Genomic DNA, 26599 nt, shown 5'->3' with positions numbered 1-26599 from the left:
TTAACCAGAAGATAATAGCATAGCTGTGCATGAATCCATTCTATAATTAAGCATAACTTAAGTGCTCTCTTTTTCTTCTCAAGTGCAGCACAGGGAAGGTGCAGGTGAGAATACTTGAGACAGGGAGGATGCAGATCAACCTGAGGAATAATGTCTGCTCCGTGAAATTGAATTAAAAAATGAAGGTATAAATAATATAGTCATGTCCTGATATCTTCACCTCAGTAGGATATGTGGCAGACAAAGCACTCAAAAATCACATGCTGAGGCGCACACACACAAACACAGATAAGGTTGTCTCAGTGCCTGAAAATTAAGAAATCATTAGAGCCATTCATCATTGTGTTGGTGGGGAAAAACCTCACTCCTTTAAATAATTACTCTGAATCAAAGGCTAAGTGCAGAGAGATCAAAGTCAGGCATTCTTGAGTAATCCTCAAGTGTTGCAAATCTTCGGTAATCTACCTTGCCAGGTCCCCACTGTTTGACATGTCTTTACTGTAGAAAAGGGAAGGGTGCCATTAATTACGGCTTTGCTGTGCAGTTGTTTACTTTCGTTAAACCTGAGTGCTGCTTGATTTGTGGATCACCCTGTTTGTAGATCACCCCCCGGTTTCTTTGTGTTTGCATGGACGTTCACACGATCATTCTGCTTAGCTTGATGTCTGTGTTTGCATTAGCGTGTTTGTCTGCTTGTTCCAGGAGTTAGTAGTGTGTTTGCTTATGTGTGTTTCCTACACTGGGGGAGTGAGGATGAGATTAGCTGTGGACTCGGACAGTTTACTTTTGTGTTTCGAAACGTATTCTTAAAAAAGTGGATGAAATTGTGCAACAGTGTGTGTCCCTCCCTCACCCCAAACACTGCCAATCCCCCCACTAAACGCCCACCATCCTCACCACCTCCAAATCCCAGCGTTGTTTGAATTCACAGCAGGGTCAAGGGAGTTCGTTCTTTCTCGATGATAACCCAAAGAGAGTCTTGTGCACAGGTCGTTTAGGCCTTAATCTGGCAACACTGAGCCACTCTGTGTTGTAGTGACCGAAGAGTCACTCCTTCACAACATGCACCGGTGTGCTGGCAAACTCATGAGCCAACTGAAGATTTGTGAGTGGGTGGAAGGTCTTTAATTTTCCTGCAGGTCCTGATCGGGGGTGGATCAAAGTTACAGAGAGATTAAAAGAAAACGGCGAGGTGAACGGTACACGGAACTATTTCCTCGCATCGCTCTAATCCAGGCAGCAATCAGCAAAGCGCTGGACCACATGGGAAACGGGGGAGCACCATGTGGGGCTAAATGATTTAATGATCAAGAGTTTAAAGGTCACATTATAAATCCAGTAGATTTCTTAGTCATGTGATGAACGACACAGCTAGATATACACAGACAGCCGCCGAATGATCTATGAGCCCCTTGAGCTATCGATGAATGTAACTTGGCCAGTCAGTTGAACAGGATAGAACTGATGAAGCACTTTGAACAGTCTATCCTGGTCATTGACCCCTATTTTAATCTCAGTGTCTACCTCCCATATAGCCACATGTGCAGGATTTGGCCAGAGAAGAACCCTCATCCCTGCCTGAGGAGGCGGGAAAAGGGGATTCTGACTGCAGGGGTGAGGTCATCTTTAGCGGAACCTCATTTTCTTTTAAATTACCCTGGCTGATGACCTCGTCTTTTCTTGCAACAATTAACTCTGATTTGCTCATCAACCGAGCAGAAAAATTACAGCAGGGCAAAAAAACAAAGGTCACATAGTTAGCCAGGGTTGCTATCTCCCATCAGGGACGGGACACTTCTTTGAGCGTCACTGTTGGCTTTGATTGCAAAGTAGATGTGCTGCTGGCTTCCCACTGTCAGACGGAGGAAGGCTTTGAATCGGGTGTGAGGTAGTGGCTGCTAAACTTGACACATCTTACAAAAACACACTTTATCTCACTTGTCTGCAGGTCTTCTGACTTTATTTTAATATCTATATTTTCTCAAGTGTTTACGCAACTTTGGCGTGTGTTGACAGGTTCTTTTATTTTTTTTTCCATGAATAGGGCGTTGGAAATAAGTCATCCAACAATTTCGGACGTCATCTTAAAATGGAAAAAGAAAAGAATAAGAAAAGGTTGCTGTTGTAATGAATGACTCAAAGATTTATCACTAAGATTCTTAGTATTGTTTTTCCCAAACTAAAGACAGCTTATTTGCATGCTGTAAAAGCAAAGGTTGGTATAAAAATTAACACACAAAGAAGAAATAGAAATGGATAGTACTTATCGGATAAGAAATGCCTCATGGTCAGTGATTAAGTGTGCTTTATGGCGTCCGTGAGTGAGACAGGGTTTTGATAACAGCAGGGGAACTGCAGTCTCTGAGCTGTGTTTGAAAGGACATTGATTTCCCATTTGGCTGGTGTGTTTGGTTCAATCAGTTACAGGTATGTGTGAAGAGCTCAGCCAGGTCAAGATATACCCAGCAGTTCAAACGCTTTGCTGAGGAACACAAGATTGTGGGGGTGGAGTTTATCGAGGTAAACCCATTAAGTTAAAAGATGATGAAGTAAACGGAGTGCTAAAGAAATGTGGGATCGATAACGTTCCAAGCTTTGTTAGACCTCTGACCACTGGACTCTGTATTCATAAAAGTGCTGAAACTTTCTTGAATTGTTTTAAAAGAGAAGGGAGTTCAGAACACCACGGTTGCTTCCATTTTAGCTCCTTGTCTGCTTTGGGTTGCGATATTGTCTTTAGAGAGAAGCTGGGGGAAGACCCTCCTGGACACATCATTGTCTGAGCAGCAATTAAATTTTGAATTACTCCGGTGGGGGCAGCCAAACCGTCTGGGATAGAACTGCTATGCTTGCCAATAGAGTTGGACGTTTTTCAGCTTTGATAACACCTGATCTATGTGTCAATATTTTACCTCTACTGTAAGTGTTAATCGCCTCTGAGATGTGAAATGATCTCATAGTGGGTTCCTCGAAATTGTTCAGCCCACCAGGATGATACTAAATGACTGTGATCTAATAGCTTTTATGCTATTGTTTTATAATCCCATTTTATTTATGTTTTTTTTTCATTATTATGTATCGTCTCCGTGTTACACAACTCAAATTGACCTTGAATTTTTCACAAAATAAGTAAATGTAAGTTGATTTTAATCTAGAGTTTCTAGGTGTAGATAGGACAAAAAGAAAGAACAAAAAAGGGAGAATATGATTAACTGTGTGTTCTTTAGACCTCAAGGTAAGGTTGTCAGGCTGTGAACACAAAAGGGAAATGTTACTATTTTTCTGGACCAGAAGGGGGCAGTGCAGAGCAGATGCCATCCAGCTTGTCTTACTGGTTCTCTGTTCATCCATCGTAGGGTGCTCAAAGAACAGTGACTTGAGTGAAGACACTAGATAGATTTTCGACTCTAAGACCATTACTTTGACTGAGTTTGGCAATGTTAAATGCAGTGAAGGGTTAGAATTTTAGAGTGTAAACACTTAAAAAGAAAGGTTCTTCATTGGCATGGATTGTTCTATGAAGAACCTTTTGCATTCATGGGACATTTCCAGGTTTCTTTGTAATGAGAGAAAAAAAAGTTTCTTTAGTATTTAGAATTTTAATATTTTAATTGATCCAAGGGAAAAAAAGCCAAATGATTCATTCTTTGGGGAACCAAAAATGGAACAGTGGAACCATTTATTTTTATAACTAAGAGTCAAACGAAAATAGTAAGATACAATGAGAACTGCAGGCTTGCAGCTGCGTTTGTATTTGTGTTTTAGTGTACTTGACTTTACTTTGGGATCAAAACCAAATATATCATCCTCAAAGTTAATTCTATTTCATAAAGTATGCTAAATGAAATATTTATTCAAAAAAATGCAAGCACTTTCTTTGAGTGGGAGCTTATGTTTTTGATTATAATTTTAGAACCTACAGTATGTCAGTATGCCATTTCAATACCTAATAAATCAATGTGTGTGTGTGTGTGTGTACTTGGTATATATGTTTAAAACAAAAACAGAAGGCTTAGAAAACATACAAAATGGTGTTTTATGAAAAAAAAAATGCCAGTAGTTTTCTGTAGAGGATAGGTTCAGGTGTAAGGTTGGTGTAGGGAGATAGAAAATACAGTTTGTACTGTATAAAAACCATTAAACCTATGGAGAGTCCCCGTAAACCACTAATGCCAGTGTGTGTGTGTGTGTGTGTGTGGCAGTGATAGCAGCTAGTGTGTTATTCAAGCTTAATTTACCCGCTCACTAAAGGGTCAGTAACTTGGAACATCACACATTTATTGCCCATATCAAACAATGATGTTATCACTGCAAATTGGATACTTTCCAAAGACAGAGGAAACAGCAGAGTATGCCACATATCTTTCTTTTACCTACATGTTTCAACCTCACCCCTCTCTAAAAGTTCTTTTTTTATATATTTTTATAAATGCGTGTGTTCTCTTACACTAAATGACCAAAGTTGCCCATCAGGATGTTGTAGGTATCACAGTAAATCAGTTCAGATAATGCACCCTCTACAATGCTGGTGACATAGCTGAGGACTGATTTTGGAGATATGCCCATAAATCTGTTAGATTACCCCCATGCACAAACACAGGGATACACACAGATGCTGATTTTCCTTGCGTGCACATCTCTGTCAGACCTCACGAATCGACAACAGGTTTATGAAAAATGGAGACATGCAGCACTTGTAAATTCCACTTTTTCCTATTTATTCTTTTCTAACACTCAAGTTAGTGTTTTTTTTTTTTTTTTTTTTTTTTTTAGTTTAACGCTCACTGCAGTACTTTCTTGCTGTAATACTTAACCCCCAGATGCTCACACACAAGTGAAATCCTGACCTTCTTTTGTTAGGGGTGAGTGTATGTCTTTTTTTATGATTCATACTGAGTGTACAGTATGCCTTTTTTTTTTAGGAAAGGGGTTTGAGAGAATGCATAGAGAATAGAAGAATTTCACAGTTCAAACTCCATGCTACAGGTGCACTAGCACTAGGGGGTGGGTTTAGTTCATGTGAGCTTAAATGGAGTCTGACACAAGTTTTGGCAATTTTGCAGCACAGATGTGCAGCACAGCTTGCTCAAGCCTGGCCTGAGCATCCCAAAGAGATGGGGACATAGTCACACACATCTCCCCAAGTGGGTTTATTTAGTAAGAGTCTAAAGACTCACAATAGCTTCAGTGAGCAGCAATCTTTTGCTGCTGTTTTTCAAACTCACACACTGACCTGCCACTGCCACCCAAAAAAAGAAAAAAACATAACCCGGAATAAGAGTGCTCATATTTCACATCTGTTACTATTAGCAACAGGTTTTTCTTTGTCTGAAAAGGTAATATGCGAGTGACCTCACTTTGGTTGAAACTCTAAAACTAAAGAAAACTGTAAAATATGAATATAACAAGTGGAGACAGATGTAAATTGACCGGTGCTGTAATCCTGGCTTTCTTCTGAAGTCTCTGACATGTTTACAAAACTAAGTTCATTCATAATGAGTTACAAATGTTTAAAATAAAAGGGGTTAAACGGAGTGACCACAGGTTATTTGCTGAATGTGTTATTAACTCACCTTTCCGAGACCCTGGGTGAAACCATGCAGCTTTTAAATCCCACAAGACTTTGCTCTCTGGTCAGCACTTGAAAGAAGCTCGTAAATTCCACAGATTAGTTTAACATGACACCATGCACACTTCTGATTTTATGATCATCTTTTTCCTCCTTCAAAGGTCTTGTTAAAATAGCTTTCCTCAGTGGTGGAGTTCAGTCTCAGTCTGTGAGGAACCACTGATAAAGGTAATAGATAAGGGATGCGGTGTTAGTACACCTAATTGCCCTCCTTTTAGGATAAATTCCTGCTTAAGGACTTGTCAGTCAACTTGTTTTGATTCTCCTTCATTCCTTTCTTTCTTTTCTGTGTGGCATTCATTATATATATATATATTAAAAAAAGAGCAGAACTGTTTAATTCAAAAGATAACATATTTGACTGATGTGTGAAAAGATTTTTAAAAAAGCATTTTAAATCTATGGCCTTATTCATGAAACATGAGCCAAATTCATTTCTGTGCAAATCGCTCGTAAATCAATTATTGCATAATTCAATGGTTTTGCGTACAGTTTACACAGAAATTCGTTCTGCTCACATTTCATGAAAAAGGCCAGTGGGTCTATCAGTCAGTCCGTTTCTCTCTCTCCCGTGTATTTGAGACTGTAGGCTTGCCAGAATGGTTAAAAACTTTTAAAAACGGCTTTGAAATAGTTTCCGATCACTTCTTGGATCACATCTTATCTCATGACAGACTCTTTATCTTGATGGACACTTAATTCATTATTAACAGCTGTGCTTTCTTCCAGCAGTATAAAAGTTTTTCCTCATTTTGAAAAATAGCATTATTATTTTTAGCTCACCAAAACCTATTTTATGTAAATTTGTCTCATAGATTGTAACTTATTTTCAGTCTCTCTCTCTCTCTCTCTCTCTCTCTCTCTCTCTCTCTCTCTCTATCTGGTCTAGTCTAATCTAAAATATCTATATATCCTGTGATGAAACAGCCAATTCGGTCGTCTGGACTGCCGTTTTGGAGTGACGCTGTACAATCTCAGTCAGTTTACGTAACTCTGTCGCATTCACAAGAAGTGGAATTGCATCGTGCATATTTCATTCAGCAGTAAATTTTTGGACCGCATTCATGCCGTTACCTGATTTGCATAAATCAAGGTGCTAAAACATAGCAGACGGTGTGTGCAAATAAACAATGCTGTGATTGGACACAATTCATTATTGAATTCCCCAGCGGTATGTTTATTTAGAAAAGAATGTTCATTGCAAGATGTCGTAGAATCCTCATTCCAAAGACGTTTGTAATGACAACCACCAAACACTCAGAAGAGTGGACTAACCTGTACCGGGTGTTTTGTTCCTAAAATATTTCAAAATGTTATGAAAACATTTTGTAGGCTCATTGGTTAGGAAAAACTCATTCTTTGGACTTGGACATGTTTTACTCCCACAGAGTTCTTATGCACTACCCATTAAACTGAACGACACGTAACACGCAATTCAGAACCAGGCTCGAATACCACAAAGAATCAGTTATTCATTAGATGAAAAGTGCCGCTTTAAACATGTGTTGATTCCAGCCACATGCCGTAAACATGTCTGTGCAGTTTTGTGTGAGCTGTGCAGATGTTTCTGCCGCTGATAATGCCATTATCTCTGGGACTGTAATTACCATCAACAAGTCTTGTATGGTCATATGAACCTCTGCATTCTTCAGCATATTTCTCGCAATGCTTCTTTTTTCTTTTCTTTCTTTTTTACAGGAGCAAACAGCTGCTTTATCCCAGAGGCAGTGTCCTCCTCCCAGACTAACATTAAACATAGTCTTTACCTTCCTGAAACCAGAGAGCATCTGTGGCCCTTCCTGCCAGAGAAGTCTGGTTACAGCTGTCTGCCGAGAGGTGGGGCGTTGTCAGGGTAACTGCTTCATTAGGGGTGTAATTACTGTAACATCCATGCTAGACAATGGATGCTATGGTGATAGACTCACTTTCAGTCTGCTAAGGGATGATGTTATGCAGGTAATGGGAGTCCACATTATGCTTTTACATCACAGTTATGTGTCTGTGTGTGGCATATTGAAAACAAAGTGGTGAGGGATGTGATCGCAGTCTGTTCAATATATTTTTATGTATAAAAAAACCATTGGTCTTTTCATTTTGAAAATGTACACATTAAATTGACTCGTACTCCCATCCCATCCCATACTTTGAGGAGATATTGTTGAATAAAATTGTTTTCTTCGCGCACAAAAAGTATTCTTGTAGCAGTACGGTTGAACCACTGATGTCACATGGACTATTTTAATGATGTCCTCACTACCTTTCTGGGTCTTGAACGTGGTCGTTGCATTGCTGTCTATGCAGGGTTGGAAAGCTCTCAGATTTTATCTAAAATATCTAAGAGGTTTGAAGACGAACAAAGGTTTTACAGGCTTGCAATGATATGAGAATGAGTAATTGATGACAGAATTATCATCTTTGGATGAACTAACCCTTTAAATGATGGCATTAAAAAAATTAGAAAATTCAGCATCCATTTAAATATAAAGTCTACTCTGAGTAAGGTCTGTCTGATGCATCAGTTACTTTTGTATTGCGTAATGCATTTCCACAAATAGTTATATTTGTTAAAAATTGAAATACAGTCTGTCCCTATTGACATTAATTAATGTTAGTGAACTCTATCAAATGTTTTTCAGCCATGTATGGGTTTTGACTCATGTCGGCAAAGATGTATGAGGGATGGTGTAGTGTCATGGCTAATCCCAGGGCTGTTAACCAGAAGGTTGCTAGTTCAAGCTCTTTGCAAAAGGACCAGGTCATTAGTCTAAATTATTACCAGAGGTGGGTAGAGTACCCACAAACTGCACTCAAGTAAAAGTACTTATACAAATATTTACTCAAGTAAAACTAAAAGTACTAGTATGAATAGTTACTTGAGTGAGAGTAAAAAAGTATCGGATAAAAAAACTACTCAAGTAGTTAGTTACCAGTTTGGGTCATATGCTGAATATCTATAGTCTATTTTTATTTAGATATATAGATACAATTTATGAATTTTGTGTGTGTGTGTATACATATATATTTCATCAGCTTTTACTCCAGTCTTCAGTGTCACATAATCCTTCAGAAATCATTCCAATATTTTGATTTCTTCTTAATGATGTTCTTTTTAGCTTTTTATTCATCAAATAATCCTAAACAAAATGTCACAAGTACCAAAAATATTAAGCTGCAAATCTGTTTCCACCTCTGGTAATAAATCAATATATTATAATTATTATTTTGAAGGATCATGACTCTGTAAACTCTAGTAACAACTGATGAAAATTCTGATTTGATTCATTGAAATAAATTATATTTTAAAGTATATTAGTCATGTATTTTATATGTATAAATAACCTCTGACACGGAGAAGAGTGAAAACTCCTCACATGACGGCTAAGTCACCGAACATCTGAACATAATGAACCAAATGCATATTGATAGATCTTCCATCTGTTCTCCAAAATGTAGACAAATGTATATTTTGCAAGTGTAAATATTGTGGAAATATCAATATATGTGTCTAGGCAAAGGCATTCCTCCTGTAACAGAGCTAACGTGGGTTTGAAGGGTATTTATTTCATACTCTGTGACAGCTTATTTAATGTAAAAATAATATTGTATTTAATGTGTAAGTTACACGTACAACAAACTAATGTCATAGTGGTATCGTGTACTGTAATCGAATGTTGCCTAAGCTGTATCTGTTGAACCATAAACAGCTCACGCAATGTTCATTTAATAAAGATATTCATCACTAGCAAACAATAGCCTTTGCAGATTTGCTTTCAATTGACTGTTGATCCAAAGCCACATCTTCCATGCTCTTGATGTTCTTAAACTTTCTGTTGCATCTCTAAATGAGAATCGCTTCAGACGACTCAACGTGTGCAGCAGGGAACTGAACGAATCATTCAAACTGATTCGCAAACCAATTCACTGGTTTGCCAACTGGTTTGATCAAGCCTTTGAACAGAATTGACTCAAAAGAATGAATCATTCATGAATGGGCATTGCTCATTGCCCAGCAAAAAGCAGACAGAGTGTTTGGAGTAAACTGAAGCATTTAGAACTTGTGCTGCATTTAGATAAAGTAAAGAGAGGAGCGTCGCCCACAGTAACGAAGTAAAAGTACAGTTTTTTCACAAAAATGTTTACTTTAAGTAACAATTAATGTACCCATCTTTAAATATATTCCAAAGTTATTAGTTACCCAAAAAAATTGCTCAAGTAAATGTAACGAAGTAAATTTAACTCGTTACTACCCACCTCTGGTTATTACTTAAATTCACTATTTACTACACAGTTCTTAGTGAATATTGTTTTTAAAGTAGATCTTACATTTACTTTACCTTTTAAGCTGTTAATTTGGCATAATACCAATGCTGAAATGTAGTTTCAGAATGCATGTTTCATCAAACCATCCTTTCTTTTTGCATTCTCGTTTTACACTAACCCAGTCTGCATTCACTTAGTTTTTACTCAGGCTGGCACAGATTCAAAGACACACAAAGAATCGGGTACATTAGTCTTTGACAGGTATGAATGGCCTAAATAAACAGTGAAGAGTTCTGAGCAAGTCCTCTGATATGTCTTATTCGTTTGGTCTGGGAGCCCAATGACAGCTTGATTTGGCTTTAGATTGCCACGAACCATTTGTCAGGCCTTTTCGTGTGGGCTGTCAGACCAGTTGACTGGCAAGCAGATTGATTGTCCTCCGCGTGTCAGTGCCTGCATCTGACACACTTGCGCGGCGAACTGGCAGACGTGAGCTCGGAGATGCCTGCTGGAAATGTAGACGTGTGAAGAATAGACCCGGGGCAGATATTTGTGTGAGCACTAATAGAATGTGAAGGGAGAGCCAGATATTTGCAGTGATACGAGGTGAGCAGGAGCAGCTGTGTTCGCTATGTGTACATACATGGAATGCAACACTGCGTCCCAAAGCATACGTTCGTTTTAAAACAAATCGCCTATAGAAACATATGAGATGTGCAAATACACACCCACCTGCCCACTTACACTCACACAAACACGGGTAGGCTGCACTCCTGGGTGGGCCGTGTATTGTACAAGACAGGTCCCAGTGCATGAAAAGTGAGACTCTGTCAAGGAGAAGCATTGTGTGTGCGTGTGTGTGTGTGTACGTGTGTGTGGTGATCGTTCAGCCCAGCCATTCCTAAGGATATATGGTGAAATAGATTTCTCCAGGGGAGAGGTGTGTGTATGTGTGTTCGCCCGGACACATGGCGAAATGGAGGCCCAGCAGTGAGTGGATCAGTATGAGGGTGGACTCTGTACGCCTCTTGCCCAGCCAAAGATACAGCACACGTTCCACTCAATCCCGTCATGACCTCAGCCAGCACTGGGAGACAAACACCCGTGCTCTGTGCTATTCCTGAAGGAAAACTCACCACTCCGGGCATGCAATGAATGACTCAGCACTCCGCCTCATACGTGATGGTCAACCTGGAGCGCTCCGGTCGTGATGACATCACTGCGAAGGTCAGTTCCCACCCCGCCATGGGCTGCGGCGTTAATCAGAGTCAGATTGAGCAGGGAGGGGAGAGGACAAACACTCTACGATTTCAGCTGTACATGCTATGACAGAACCATTTCCATGGAGAAATATCCCCAAACTCGAGCCCAGGTCAACAATTCCCAGACAATTAATGGGTTCTAGTGCAATTAATATTCTGGGAATTTTTGCACCGTTGTTATTCGTTTCGTTGTGAATAGACTGACTTCAGTGTACAGCCTAAAATAACATTGTTACATGCAAAAGCATTTATACTTTACATAAACAATCGTTCAAAATGTTTAGGGTCGCTAAGATTATTTAGTCTTTTTGAAAGAAGTCTCATATGCTCACCGAGGCATTTATTTGATTAGAAATACAGTAAAACAGTAATATTGTGAAACATTATTCAAATTTAAAGTAACATAAATTAATAAAACATAAACAATAAAATGTAATTTATAAAAGCTGAATTTTTATTTCATTACTCCAGTCAGTGTCACATGATCTTTCAGAAATCATTCTAATATGCTGATTTGCTGCTCAAGAAACATTTCAGATTTATTATCAATGTTGAAATCAGTTGTGCTGCTTAATGTTTTTGCAAAAAAATACAAATATTTTGTGATTTTATTTTTATTTTATGATGAAAATAAAGGTCAAAGGATTTATTTTAAATTGAAACCTTTTTTAACAAATAGATTTATTGTCACTTTTAAACAATTAAATGCATCTTTGCCAAATTAAAGAATAAATGTCTTAAAAAAAGAAAAACGCTTACACTCACCAGCCACTTTATTAGGTACACCTGTTTAATTGCTTGGTAACACAAATTGCTAATCAACCAGTCACACAGCAGAAACTCAATGCATAGGCATATACTGTAAATGTGATGAAGATGCTTCAAACCGAGCATCAGAATGGGGAAGAAAGGGGATTTAAGTAACTTTGAACGTGGAGTGGTTGTTGGCGCCAGACAGGCTGTTCTGAGCTGCTCAACTGGGATTTTCACGCACAACCATCTCTAGGGTTTGCAGAGAATGGTCCAAAAAAGAGAAATTATCCAGTGAGCGGCAGTTGTGTGGATGAAAATGCCTTGTTGATGTTAGAGGTCAAAGGAGAATGGGCAGACTGGTTAGAGATGATAGAAAGGCAACGATAAGTCAAATAACCACTCGTTACAACCAAGATATGCAGAATACCATTTCTGAATGCACAACACGTCGAGCCCTGAAGAAGATGAGCTACAGCAGCAAAAGACCACAATGGGTGCCGCTCCTGTCAGCTAAGAACAGGAAACAGAGGCTACAATTCGCACAGGCTTACCAAAATTGGACAATAGAACATTGGAAAAACATTGCCTGGTCTGATGAGTCTCAATTTCTGCTGCAACATTCAGATGATACGGTCAGAATTTGGCTTAAAGAACATGAAAGCATGTATCCATCCTGCCTTGTCTCAATGGTTCAGGCTGCTGGTGGTGGTGTAATGTGTGGGGTAGATTTTCTTGGCACACTTTGTGCCCCTTGTTACCAATTGAGCGTTGTTTAAATGCCACAGCCTACCTGAGTATTGATGCTGACCGTGTCCATACCTTTATGACTACAGTGTACCCATTTTCTGGTGGATACTTCCAGCAGGATAATGCACCATTTCACAAAGACTGATTTCTTGAACATGACAATGATTTGATGAGCAGCTTTGGGATGTGGTGGAACAGGAAGATTAGCAGAAGGGATTTGCAGCCGACAAATCTGCAGCAACTGCATGATGCTATAATGTCAATATGGACCAAAATATCTGAGGAATGTTTCCAACACCTTGTTGAATCTATGCCACAAAGAATTAAGGCAGTTCTGAAGGCAAAAGGGGTCCATCCCGGTACTGGCAAGGTGTACCTAATAAAGTGGCCAGTGAGTGTACATGAACAGTTGCATTGCATAATTTTCTAATCAATTGCAATCCATGTTAATAGCACTATAGCTTGACAAAGTCATTGTCGTCAAGCACAAACATGCCTCCTTTCTACACGGAAACCTAAATATAGATCAAATAATGATCAAAAGTATTGTAACGCATACATCAAGTGTTGACTAGTGCATATTCAGCATTTTAAAGTCACATAATCAATGCAGGCAGTGCATGAATTTTGTTTCTTCGTGAATTCACCTATAGAGATTAGCAGTAGCTACTTTGATGTAGGTCAGTGGTGTGAGTACCACAGTAGTAGTCAAGATCACTTAAATAACACCAAACCCCATTGTCATTAAAGTTTTTTCCCAGCGGAGCCCCTCTCAAACTGATTCATCACAGTTACTCACCATTAGGAATAAACTCAGCACTCATAACTAATAACAAATGCCAAAACATCTCACCTCGTTGACAGTAATGGTCTATGTGAGATTTAAGTGAGCCGCAAAATGAATCACTGAATTCTAGCTGATGATTCACAGTCCTGGAAGTTTGATGGGGGCTTTTAAGAGACACTGAAGATACAGTACGGGTGTCCATACAAACAAAGCTCAGTTACAACTGAATTCCATTCCTGTCATGGGATAGCAACTTGGCTACAGTAAAATGCGATTGGTTCCCAGTTCACAGCTTAAGAATCGACTATAGTTAGTGCTATTGTAAGAAATTCTGTTTTCCTTTAAATAGTATTCAACAGCGTTTCAGATTGTTAATATATAAAGGAACAGGGATTATTTAGTAGCCGAGTAAACAGTATCATCCATAATGGTCCCAAGCTGTGATGCGTCCCCTCAGGTGACTACAGTGCGGTCACCACTTAACCTTCCTGCTCTAATGTTGCCCATTGGCCCGTGAAGTTTCATCAAGTTTATGACAGGGAAAGACCTTAAAAGCTTATTGAGGAATAGGGAGTGTTTACTCTGTTCTTGTAATGGATCTCTGAGGGCAACAGCAGAGTGAGTGAGAGAGAGAGAGAGAGAGAGAGAGAGAGAGAGGTGAGCTGGGTTAGATTTATAGACAAGAGTAAGAAAGCAATAAGAAGTGACACACCAGTGCTTCATTTGAAGCAAATGAATGCTAAGAGTTGTATATATGTTTGAAAAAATATGCTTAGGTGGAACAAATAATAAATTGGAATTATATAAAGAAGATTATGTATATGTGTTATATTTTTATATTAATGTGTATATAAAGGTGCATCTTAATAAATTAGAATGTTGTGGAAAAGTTCATTTCAGTAATTCAACTCAAATTTTGAAATTTGTGTATTAAATAAATTCAGTGCAAACAGACTGAAGAAGTTTAAGTCTTTGGTTCTTTTAATTGTGATGATTTTGGATCACATTTAACAAAAACCCACCAATTCACTATCTCAACCAATTAGAATATGGTGACATGCCAATCAGCTAATCAACACAAAACGCATGCGAAGGTTTCCTGAGCCTTCAAAATGGTCTCTCAGTTTGGTTCACTAGGCTACATAATCATGGGGAAGACTGCTGATCTGACAGTTGTCCAGAAGACAATCATTGACAACCTTCACAAGGAGGGTAAGCCACAAACATTCATTGCCAAAGAAGCTGGTTGTTCACAGAGTGCTGTATCCAAGCATGTTAACAGAAAGTTGAGTGGAAGAAAAAAAGTGTCGAAGAAAAAGGTGTAAAACCAAACAAGAGAGAACCTTATGAGGATTGTCAAGCAAAATCGATTCAAGAATTTGATTGAATTTCACAAGGAATGGAGTGAGGCTGGGTTCAAGGCATCAAGAGCCACCACGCACAGACGTGTCAAGAAATTTGCTGAACCACAGACAACGTCAGAGGCATCTTACCTGGGCTAAGGAGAGGAAGAACTGAACTGTTGCCCAGTGGTCCAAAGTCCTCTTTTCAGATGAGAACCAGTTTTGTATTTCATTTGGAAACCAAGGTCCTTGAGTCTGGAGGAAGGGTGGAGAAGCTCATAGCCCAAGTTGCTTGAAGTTCAGTGTTAAGTTTCCACAGTCTGTGATGATTTGGGGTACAATTTCATCTGCTGGTGTTGGTCCATTGTGTTTTTTGAAAAAGTCACTGGATCCCTTTACTGATACATTTTGTAGCACTTCATGCTTCCTTCTGCTGACCAGCTTTTTGAAGCACCAAAAGTTGGTTAAATGACCATGGTGTTGGTGTGCTTGACTGGCTAGCAAACTAACCAGACCTGAACCCCAGAGAGAATCTATGGAGTCTTGTCAAGAGGAAAATGAGAAACAAGAGACCAAACAATGCAGATGAGCTGAAGGCCACTGTCAAAGAAACCTGGGCTTCCATACCACCTCAGCAGTGCCACAAACTGAACACCTCCATGCCAAGCCGAATTGAGGAAATAAAACAAAAGGTGCCCCTATATTCAGTACATGCACAGTTAATGAACATACTTTCCAGAAGGCCAACAATTCACAAATTTTATTATTATTTTATTATTATTATTATTATTATTGGTCTTATGAAGTATTCTAATTTGTTGAGAATTGGTGGGCTTTTTTGTAAAATGTGAACCAAAATCATCACAATTAAAAGAACCATAGTCTTAAACTACTTTAGTCTGGGTGCATTGAATTCATTTAATATGAAAACAATTTGAGTTGAATTACTGAAATAATCTAAATTTTCTACAACATTCTAATTTATTGAGATGCACCTGTATAGACATATATATATATCTAGAGAGAGAGAGAGAGAGAGAGAGACAAAAATGAGACGGATGTAGTTTTGTTGAATCATGCTTCGGATGTTACCCTACCTTCCCCTCCCTAACCTGCCGGATCCATGACTAATGCGCCCTGTGGTTGGATTTCATAATTTACACCGAATGAAGAATGAAACAGAATAAAAAAGATGAAGAAAGAGGCTACCTAATCTGCAAAGGTGTTTAGAAAAAGTTCTCAATTGATAGTGCTTCTGCCTTTTTCAAAGCAATCCTTCCCTCCCTGTACTTCTGAACATGAATTAATGTAAATTCCAGGCGTTTTCTCGCTCCGGCTCTGATGCTCCATCTCACCGGTGCGCTGGAATCTCGTAGGGGTGTGTGAATCTTGCAGTAATGGCATTCCTGTCCAGCTACATTACCGCTATTTCCCAGCCATCAATCAGAAGACTGCAGTGAAGTGTAATGAGCTGCGAGCAGGGCAGGACCAGTGGACAGGGAGGACCGGACAGCAGATAGCTACTGATATTAGCACCAGGCCTGCGGTAGCAGTATGACAACTCCTTAGTCTTCTCAACTTAAGCAATCAAAAGTGTCAAGATTAGAGAGCTGGAGATTGTACTTCTGAAAGTAACACTTTCACACAGAAATGGGGTGGGATCCTGTGGGGACATGAGTATTGCATTAATATGAATTTTGACAATGGATTTGAATTTGATTAAATAGTTTTCTGTCCTTGCCAGACATTTAGTCGATCATTTGGTTTCTATCGCTGTCATATTCAGATGCACCTCCCACATTAAAATCTGTTCGGTATCTTATTTTAAAACAGAATCACAGTGCATTTTACTTCCATAATATAATGTTTCCAAGATGATAATATACTATATGTGTGTGTCTTTGTATATACAAACACATATAACATATAAACAAATGCAAAAAAGCTACTAATCGTTTAGCAAATAATTTAGAAAAATATTTACTTGTGTTCATATAATTTTTATTATATAAAAATATATTTAATATATAAACAGAACAAATTTTTCTTAAATATATACATGTGTGTATAATTGTATTATTTATATGTACATAATAAATATACACAGTACATACGTATATAAGATGTACACAAAAACTTTTATTTTGGAATCAAGATTAATCGTTGCCCAGCACTAAATATAACTTAATATAATATAATATAATACAATATAATATAATATAATATAATATGCATTTGTTCTTGTTTTAAGCCTAACAATATATATATATATATATATATATATATATATATATATATATATATATATATATATATATATATATATATATATATATATATATATATATATATATATATATAACATGGATATTATGCCTGAATAGATGTACATTTGGAGCTTGTTACATTATAGATTATTTCAAAGAAAAGATATGTTTTTAATTCTTAATATGACTAATTTGTATTCTGTTACAAAACAATCTGCAGGAGTATATTAATAGCATTCAGATATTGTGAATATGTTTTCTGCATGAAATCCCAGGAGTAGTGACAGAATGATCACATCACTGGACACTCGGTTAGTCATGAGGAACCCCTCCTAACTGCTATCTGTGTGTAAGATATGACATCCTCACACTATGATGGCTGCTTTATCTTATTGTGACATCATAATTCTATCAGCTGGTTGACTCCCAAGATGAGACTGCAGGAGCCATGAGTTTGAGGTGTTTCAGAGGGGTTCCTCCACTGACAGTGACATTGTACACACTCAACAGATGCAGTACACACACACGCACACACGCACAGATTGTACTAAAGGGAGTATCAGAGTGGCGTAAAGCAAAACAAATGGGTGTGTTCCTTGCGTATATCTGTTCCTCAGAATTCACTATAAATCAGTCTAGAAAATTCTGTAATACTGAACAATAACAGCTTCAGTTTTTCTACACTGTAGAAACTTGGTAGAAACAATTTCACTCAGAAATTGCTAGTAAACTGCTAGTCGGATTGAAGATCAAAGATCAAAGATTGTTGGAGTATGATTTCATGAAAAACCTTTAACTTTCCATTGCACAATAGGTTCTTTTAGTGTAAATAGGTTCTTTAGTTTTTCAAAATGAATGAACTAAAAGAGTTTTATTATGGCATCACTATGAAAACTCCCAATTTGTTACATTGCTTGTTTTGTTTGGTTTTTGTCTGTATGAGCTGGTCTTTTCAGCAGACACAGCTCTCTAAAATAAACTACAGCTTAAAAGCAAACTCTGCCCATGACCAGCTAATCCATGACCTATTAGATCAAGTATCCACCTTTGGAGGGACCCTCCAAGAATGGTTATGTAAACCTGATCACTTCAGAGCATTGCTCATCCCGTTGTACAGTACGCTCCAAAGGGCAGCTACCTAACTACTTAGTCACCACTAAAGACTATGAGAAATGCCTTTCCTCCTTTATAGGCAGGAGTGTTTAGTGCAGATCAAAGAGACACAATCAAATGAATGCTAGTGGATTCTTTTGTCATCTTTCTTTCTGGCTTAGTCTTTAAACTCTTGTGCTGCTTTATGCTTTTAAGAATAAAACTAATAACTGCAACCATCCTCAGACTTTTGTTATGGTGCTATTTGTGGTGTCAGAAAGTATCTGGGTTTTAAGTGGTTCATTTATAATGGCAATTAAAACACATAAAAATCAGGGAGGTCAATCAATCAATTAATTACAGCTAAATTTGTGTAAACATTCTTTTTATTAAGGGATTTTTAGTTTTACTTGCACAATAAACATTAAATTCTAAATTTGTCAAATTGCATCAAGATGCAATCTGAAAGTTATCAGCATTAAAAAGTTGAAGATATTTAATATATTTAATATGTAAGTATATTTGACAGCATTAATGTTAAATGACTACTGACTTACAAAACCGTCATTTAAATGGCATCTTAAGGATGAATCATGTGCATCCTTGGAACCTTTGATATGGGCTGGAAACTATTTTTTACTGGAAATTTTATGTTGCTTTTAGAGAGACATTTCTCTTGTAATCTTAGATTAGAATCAGACAGTGTTTACACTGGACACGCAAAACTTGCTGCACACTTTGAAGGGTGAAGATCTTCTCATCACTCAGAAGGTAAAGCTCTCAAAAATACCCTCATACACCATTTTAGAGGTTTGTTCTCAGGATGAGTATAACTTCTAAACTCAATCTATGCTCACCACTAAACAAAAACCTGTTGAGCTCTGTGACACTTTACTGCTCTGTTCCAAAAACCCAATGAGCAGCCTGCATTTTAACTGTCACAGAGTCTCATAAATGACTGATTTGGAAAAATAAATGATGCCAAAATTAGTTACAAAAATGACTTACCTTCAGTCCACATGTTTGTTCATCAGAACAGATTTGGTGGAATTTATCACTTGTTCACCAGTGGAACCTCTGCAGTAAATGGGTGCCGTCAGAATGAGATACCAAACAACTAATAAAGACATGACAATAATCCACAAGTAATCCACATCTGAATGTCTACTAAAAGTTGTCTCATCTGAATTAGGGGAGAAATATGCACATATCAAGCACCATTCTAAACCAAATTTCTCAACAAATATTGGTGGGTTTTAATGCGAGGGAACAACAAGAGATGGACTTTTTCACTGGAGGAAGTGTTATTATAGAATATTATCTTGTATTTTGGCTGGAATGCCTTAATGATAAATTTATCTCTTACAAAAATGTTTCACTTCAGAAGATGTTAATGATGGCCTGGAGTCTTGTGGATTACTGTGGTGTCTTTATCTTTTATCAACTGTTTGGACTCATTTTGACGGCACCCATTCACTGCAAAGGACCTATTGTTCAGCAAGTGATTTAATTTCTCCAAATCTGTACTGATGAAGAAACAAACTAAACTACTTCTTATATAGTAAGATTAAATTTTTTGGGGGGTGAACTATTCTTTCAAAATGCTGCTTCTGTTTTTCAGAGAGAGCATGTCTGTTTCCATTATTTTGTTCTTATAATGACTTATTATATGCTCTTATGGAAACAGTGAGGTGGATTCAAGTGAGCAGCTTACTGAATTCTTCAAAGTTCAGACGTTATGTATGCAACAGCAATGTGATCTGTTTGGATCTGAGTATTTCGTAAGGTCAGTTTTGGGCGATGGTGTAAGGCAGGGAGTTAGTCATACATCAAGGAAATCTACAGCTGGAATAAATTTCACACAGAATAATGAAATTTAAGTCATTTATTGGCCTGACAGTCAATTGCTGTAAATGTTTACATGACTTACATCTACATGTTAATAGAGGACAGTTGGATTAACTGAAAATGTAAAGATTAATTGAAAGATTTATAAAACCTGGTAAACTTGTGGATTCCTTGTAGCAATCTTATGTCGCTTGAGAAGGACTTGTTTTCTGAAAGAAAGAAACATGTAAATGTAATTCAAATGGAAAACAAGATTATTCTTCTTATCCCACTGCCAGGAAAAACTCAAAGTAAATAAAAGTAAATAAATAAATAATAACAATACATAAGACTGAATGCTTTGTGTCATTTTGCTTCTCAAGTAAACGTATCATAAGTAAAGAATGTTTTGAAATGTATTTTTATTTACTGTGTAAGAAAGTATTTTTTGAGTGTAAGAGTTTTTCATACTTGTATCTTGTTTTAAGAGTGTTTAAATATCTTATTTTTGAAAATGAGTCAAAACTAAAAACAACAGATAAGTTCTGGTTTTAAAAAACATGGTGGAAGTTGAAACACGGTTATATGTTTAGTTCAGTTGATATTTCACTCTTCAGTAGCATGTAATGACTGGCTTTCTTATAGCAATTAGGATGCATTAATATTAGCGCTGTAAATCGATTACATTTATAACTCAGATTAATAACATAAAGTTGCACTACAAATGGATTGCAAACTCATTTGAACTCTGCAAATTTTGAATAATTGACAAATACTAAGTAGCATGTAACCTCTGACTTTCTGACAGATTTTTTTTTTTTTTTTTTTTTTTTAACTTGTGCAAGAACAATGACGAGCAAGGATGAAATCTATAGTGAAGCAACCAAAATGGGCCTGACAGGTATGGCTCAAACACAGAGCAATACAAGCTGAGTAAGTACTTAAACATCCTGTAAGTAATATGCTAAGACTGGAGCAATCGTCTGATGTTGCTGCGATTTACTTGGGTTAGAATATAATTACAGGAAGGAAGATAGTGTGGAATTCGTGAACACCCAAACTTTCAGCAGCCTCTCATGGGAATAGCTTCATATTATAAACATGAATGATGCAGCGATGTTCGATGAAATCCCTTCAAACTCACCCAGATGAGTAAGTTAATGGATGCAGAAGGAGATCAGGTGTTAGCTCATGTTGTATAGGAGGAGATCAGTCCTGCTGAATGTGTGGCTTTGTTTACGGCTCCCCGAGACACTTATGGACACTCTCATTTTTGGCTGCACTTAACATGCTGTGGTTGAAACCGTTTGTTGGGCTGTTAAAAACCAGTGGTACATTGCCAGCTCTAAGCCTTATCTTTTTACACATGCTCACATAATGCCTGAGATCAAGACGGGTCCTCTGCAATGTGCCATAAATGTAATCTTTCAGGCCTCCTTATCAAAATATTTTGTTCCCGCTTCCATCAAAATACTTCAGTAACCTTGGAATCTGTCAAAACATTTGGGTATTTTGGAGTTTACCTGACGGCAAATGATTCCTTCTGAAATCGCTGCCTGAAATATTCTCCCCATCGCAGATTAAAGGGCCGCGTGCTTTTTAAACAAAGGTTTAAAACAAAGCGCTAGCCTTTGACTTGCCATAGTCAAGCCAAAATGGGCCGGGAAGAAATGTGACTAAGCAATGTTTAATCTTTGACCTGTCTATCTGTCTGCTTCTTTCCCTCCCTGTCTGTCTATTTCTATCTCTTTCTCTAGGAAACCTTTGTCAGCAAATATGTATCAGTGCGTCACAGGTATGTAAACAAATTACTACAGTGATGTCGTCACGATTGCTATTATTAGTCATTTAGTCTAAGCACTGTCTTTTATATCTGTTGCAGGATTAATGATAAAGTGCAGTTGAGATTGACATCATACAGTTAAAAATGACCTTATTTTGGCAGTAGACGGTTTTATTTTGGTATGTATTAGGCCTATGCATTTTACAGTTCAAAATTTTATTTCCTGATAAATAAACCTTAAATAACTAAAAACAAAAATCTGCTTTTTGCTTAAAAATATACTAATAGTTATCATTAAAATTGTACTCTTATTTATATCACAAAAACATCGTGCACACTACTTTATTTTACTAGATTTTGTTTTTTTTAGTTACAATTACAAAGGTCTTTTGCAATGTTCTTAAAGATGCACTATATAAATTAACATGCCCTTTATACATTTTTACTCTAAATTATATATATATATTTTTTTTTACTTACAAAATATTACAGTAAAATGGCATGCATTATCCTGATGAATACAATATAATTTCATCATGCACCCTTTTTAAATACTTTACTAGTTACAATTACAAACACTTGTGCAATGTTCTTACAGATGCACTTGAGTATTTTTTAGAGCAGTTTTATGTATATCAGGGTTTTTTTCTTCCTATTTCTCTACTCTCTCTTCAGCTTGCTCTGCCTTTGAACAGCTTTTCTTTTTTAGACAATGTGACCACTCTAATTTTTCAGCCTCTTTTTTCAAAGATCACCTTTCATGGTCCAGTTGAGTCCCAGTGGATAAAGCTAAATCCCACCATTTAACTTCATCCATCGGGATTCGTCTGCACCATGATTGTTCATTTATTACCCTGTTTGACTGAAACATTCCACAAGTAAAAGGAGTTGTGAATACCATTTCGTGTAGTTGTAGTTTTATGCGTTTTCAAATGCTGCTGACCAAAGTGTAAACGTCTCACCACACACTGATTCTCATTTATTATACAGTTATTTTTATTTTCTTAAATATGTATTATTTTCAAAGTAAAACAGGAGTATGTCATTTCATGTAGTTATACTTACTGATCAAAGTGTGCAACTAATGAGAAGAATGAACTAATCTGATGAAACAGGCATCTTTATTTTTAACACTCATTCAATATTTCACTCCGCGCAGGTTCTGCACGTGTATCTGGGATGTTTGAGCAGCTGGTCTCTCTTAACGGAGAGAGACTTTCTCACAGGGTCTCTCTCCTGAGGAAAACACCTCTGCGGCATGTAAGATGACCACACATCTAGCACAAACCAAATGCTTTCGTCCCACCACCCATCTGTGCGCTGAAATTTCCCTATTCTTGAATGGATGCCAGTGCAGCGATTAGTTTGGCTTTGTGCGAACCTGTTTGTTTGGGCCGCACACCCAGCAAAGCTTCTTCTGTCACAGAGCTGTCACTGTCTGCCCCTCTCCTCAATCTGCAGAGATTCCTCAGGGATGGAATAATCACAGGTGAGGTTGCAGCCTCACAGTGAAGTGAAATAACCCTATACTGTATAAACATTACATCACTACTTCTATAGGTTGGTGTCTGGCAGTGGTCCACATTTTACAAGTTCTCATGTGCTTGAGAAAAAAGGAAGTGGATTTTACTTCAATGTCCATTTCCTCCCACAAACCACAAATGTTGGATGGACAACATATATAATAATTGCAATAGAGTGCTATAGGGATGACATATTTTTGTAGGCCAAACCCAAGAAATTAGCATATTTTCATTTCTGGTTTCATCGTCTCAAAGTCTTTTTTTTAATGGATTTTTGGTTAAATGCCTGAAATAAGTTTTGTGGTGAACACAAGCTCAACGTATTTTCCATTTTATTCCGCAACATAAATACTGTTATACACCCTTGTAATTGTTTAATGCTTTTGTCTTGAGTCTGAAAGGGGGTTGCTAACAAGTGTTCCTGATAAGTGTTTAAATGGGACTACAGAGGTTTTTGAGACCATTAAAAATCTTTCACAACCTCATTGTATTTATAATCAGGTTTTTGCAAACTACCGTAACTCAAAATTAAGGAACAATGTTTATAAATGAAGACTAAAGAATTAGAGTTAGAGGCTTTACAGTGGTGACCATGAAGTCATGCAACTGAAGTGTAGTTTGTTTATAGTCGACATTTAGAATTTTACTTCTGGTGAGAAACCACCCAAAACACCCTAGAAACCTCATGCAGTGCCATAAAAACCACTCAAAACAATGTAGTAAACACATGAGCATCATACCAGTGACATATGCAAATGCAATCACCACTATTTATCCTGAAATGCTGGTAATATGGTGCATTAGTACTAGACTGTGCATTAGTACTCGACTGTGAATTAAACGATTTTAATTGCGAGTTGCAATTCCGAGATTATGTCTCAAAATTCTGATAATAAATATCAACTTTTCATTTTCTCTTTTCCGCACAGCTCAACTCACGAGTTTATAACCCACACTTCTAGCATTTTTCTTTAAAATTGACAAACTCACAATTGTTGAGTCAAACTGAGTTGTAAAGTCCAAACTAGGATATGTAAACTTGCATTTGTGAGAAATTGTGAGATAAAATAGATAAATGTTATGTAAAATGTTATATATTTAAATAGTAGTTCTATTGTGATAATTATAATTTATTTTTTATATTATATTTATATTTGTTTAAATCAAATGTATATGTTAAGAGTAGGACAATAACAGCAGGTTTCATCCATAGTCTGTCTGTTTAAACATCTGTGTTTAGTTTCAAATGGCATCTTTGACAACAGTCTACTATAAAAATGGTTTGCATTCCAATTCTAACATCCGAAGGCACAATCATTTTTTTTCTCTCATTCCATGGATTTTACCTGATTCCCTCCACTTGTTGCCAGTGTTTTTCTGCCACCACAATGTGGGCACAGCTGCAAGTGAGGTGACTGTGACATCTACTCCAAATCGGTTTGATTGTTTTATTAACATCTACATACCCCAACCCTAAACCTATGCCTTAAAATAATAAAACTAATAGTAATTGTTGTACAGTGTGACAAATAAAGGTTCAACGCAATATTATAGCTCAGAAAATTTTTATTTGAGTAGAAACACCAGAGACCAGAAATGTAAACCATCGTTCCAGTTGGGCAAGACTTCTGCGTTCTGGTAAAAGGTGGATAGAACGGTGATTAAACTGACTTGGAACAACCTTTCATACCCAGAGCCCCTTTATCCTAATGGGCAACATGCTGCCCAGGGCCCTGAACATTAGGGGGCTGCTGAAACAATTATCTTTTGCATTTTAAATAGGGTTGCCATGGAATTGTCCCTAATTGAAAGGGTTAGTTCACCCGAGAATGAAAGTTCATCCATCTTCTAATCACCCTCGAAGCATCCTAGGTGTATATGACTTTCTTCTTTCAGAATAATAAAATTGGAGTTATATTAAATATTGTCTTTGTTCTTCCAAGCCTTTCAATGGAGTAAGCGGGTGTTTGTTGTCAACGGTTCGGAAGACGTGAAATAAAGTGTGCACATCATTAATAAAACATCCCTCACATGCCTCCGGGGGTTGAATCAAGGCTTCTTGTAGCAAATGCATGCATTTTTGTATGATAAATCTCCAGATTTCAAAGCTCACTTCTGCTTGGAAACCGGAAGACGTGCAGGGGAATGTCGTAGTTCATCAGAGCTGCGTGCTTAGTGACGAGTGCAGAGAGAGAACAAAACAAAACACTGGTCACGCGTTAGAAGCACAAAACGAGGATTTATAAAGAGAAACTTCAGCAGACTTTAAAATAAGCCAAGAGGAGACTGGTTTTTCTTTGCTAAAATAAGGAAACTTTGTCTCCTTTGCTCCTAAATTTTCCAGAGGCACACATTTTGACATGTCTTCTATTTTCAATTTTTAGAATAACTCAGATTGGATTACCGTATTTTTTGCACCTGAGTATATTTCGTATCAGTCCAAATTACGTCATGATGAGGAAAAAAGCATATATAAGTCGCACTGGACTATAAGTCGCATTTATTTAGAACCAAGAACCAAGAAAAAGCATTACCGTCTACAGCCGCGAGAGGGCGCTCTATGTCTTCAGGGGTAGACTACAGGAGCATTGAGCGTCCTCTCGTGGCTGTAGACGGTAATGTTTTCTCTTGGTTCGTGTCAAATTAATTTTGATAAATAAGTCGCACCTGACTATAAGTCGCAGGACCAGCCAAAATATGAAAAAAAGTGCGACTTATAGTCCGGAAAATACGGTATTCTGAATAAGAAAGTCACATACACCTAGGATGCTTTGAGTGTGAGTAGAAGATGGACAAATTTTCATTCTCGGGTGAGCTAACCCCGTAAGGCATTTGCAGGTGGCATATGACCACCTACCATACAAAGGAAGACTTTAAGACTAAGCAGAATCCTCTGATTCTAGTTGCTCCCACTTCACAGTGATTACTGCATATCAGTTTGGTCGAACGCAAAGATGTGATTATTGATGGTGAGCCCAACATCCAGTTAGAAAACATACTATCTACCTTTAAATATTTCCAAATGTTGGACCGAGGCTATGGAATAACTAACCTTCCATTATCTGTGAAAGATTCAAGTTCTGTCTATGAGTTTAAAACTAAATTAAAATCTTATTTTCTTATTGGCTTTGTAAACTTTGTATGTTAGATTATCTTTTGAGTTTACTATAGTTATTCTTTTTACTTGTATTTATTTCAGGCTATTTGTACAGCACTATGGTCAACTGCTGTTGTGTTTATCTGTGCTTAATAAATACAAATACCTGAGGCAAAATGTCTTTCACTATTGTAAGTTAATGTTGTTAAATAGAGAAACTAAATTATAG

General features: G+C 37.4%; 1 long non-coding RNA gene across 2 annotated transcripts; it reads left to right on the top strand.

Annotated features, from left to right (window-relative positions):
• Positions 1-1702: 1702 nt before the first annotated feature.
• LOC113113775 (uncharacterized) lies at positions 1703-25109 on the top strand. Of its 2 annotated transcripts, none has more exons than XR_003293630.1 (4): positions 1703-1888; positions 21725-21762; positions 21850-21929; positions 22910-25109. It is a non-coding gene; the product is annotated as an uncharacterized LOC113113775 (long non-coding RNA). The 2 variants fall into 2 exon arrangements; XR_003293631.1 differs by lacking the exon at positions 1703-1888 and adding an exon at positions 10390-11116.
• The last annotated feature ends 1490 nt before the right edge of the window (positions 25110-26599 follow it).

The sequence above is a fragment of the Carassius auratus genome, chromosome 14 (assembly GCF_003368295.1).
Source record: "Carassius auratus strain Wakin chromosome 14, ASM336829v1, whole genome shotgun sequence".
Classification (NCBI taxonomy): Eukaryota; Metazoa; Chordata; class Actinopteri; order Cypriniformes; family Cyprinidae; genus Carassius; species Carassius auratus.
Note: the sequence above shows the minus strand (reverse complement) of the source record. Positions and strands in the feature narration are given on the sequence as shown.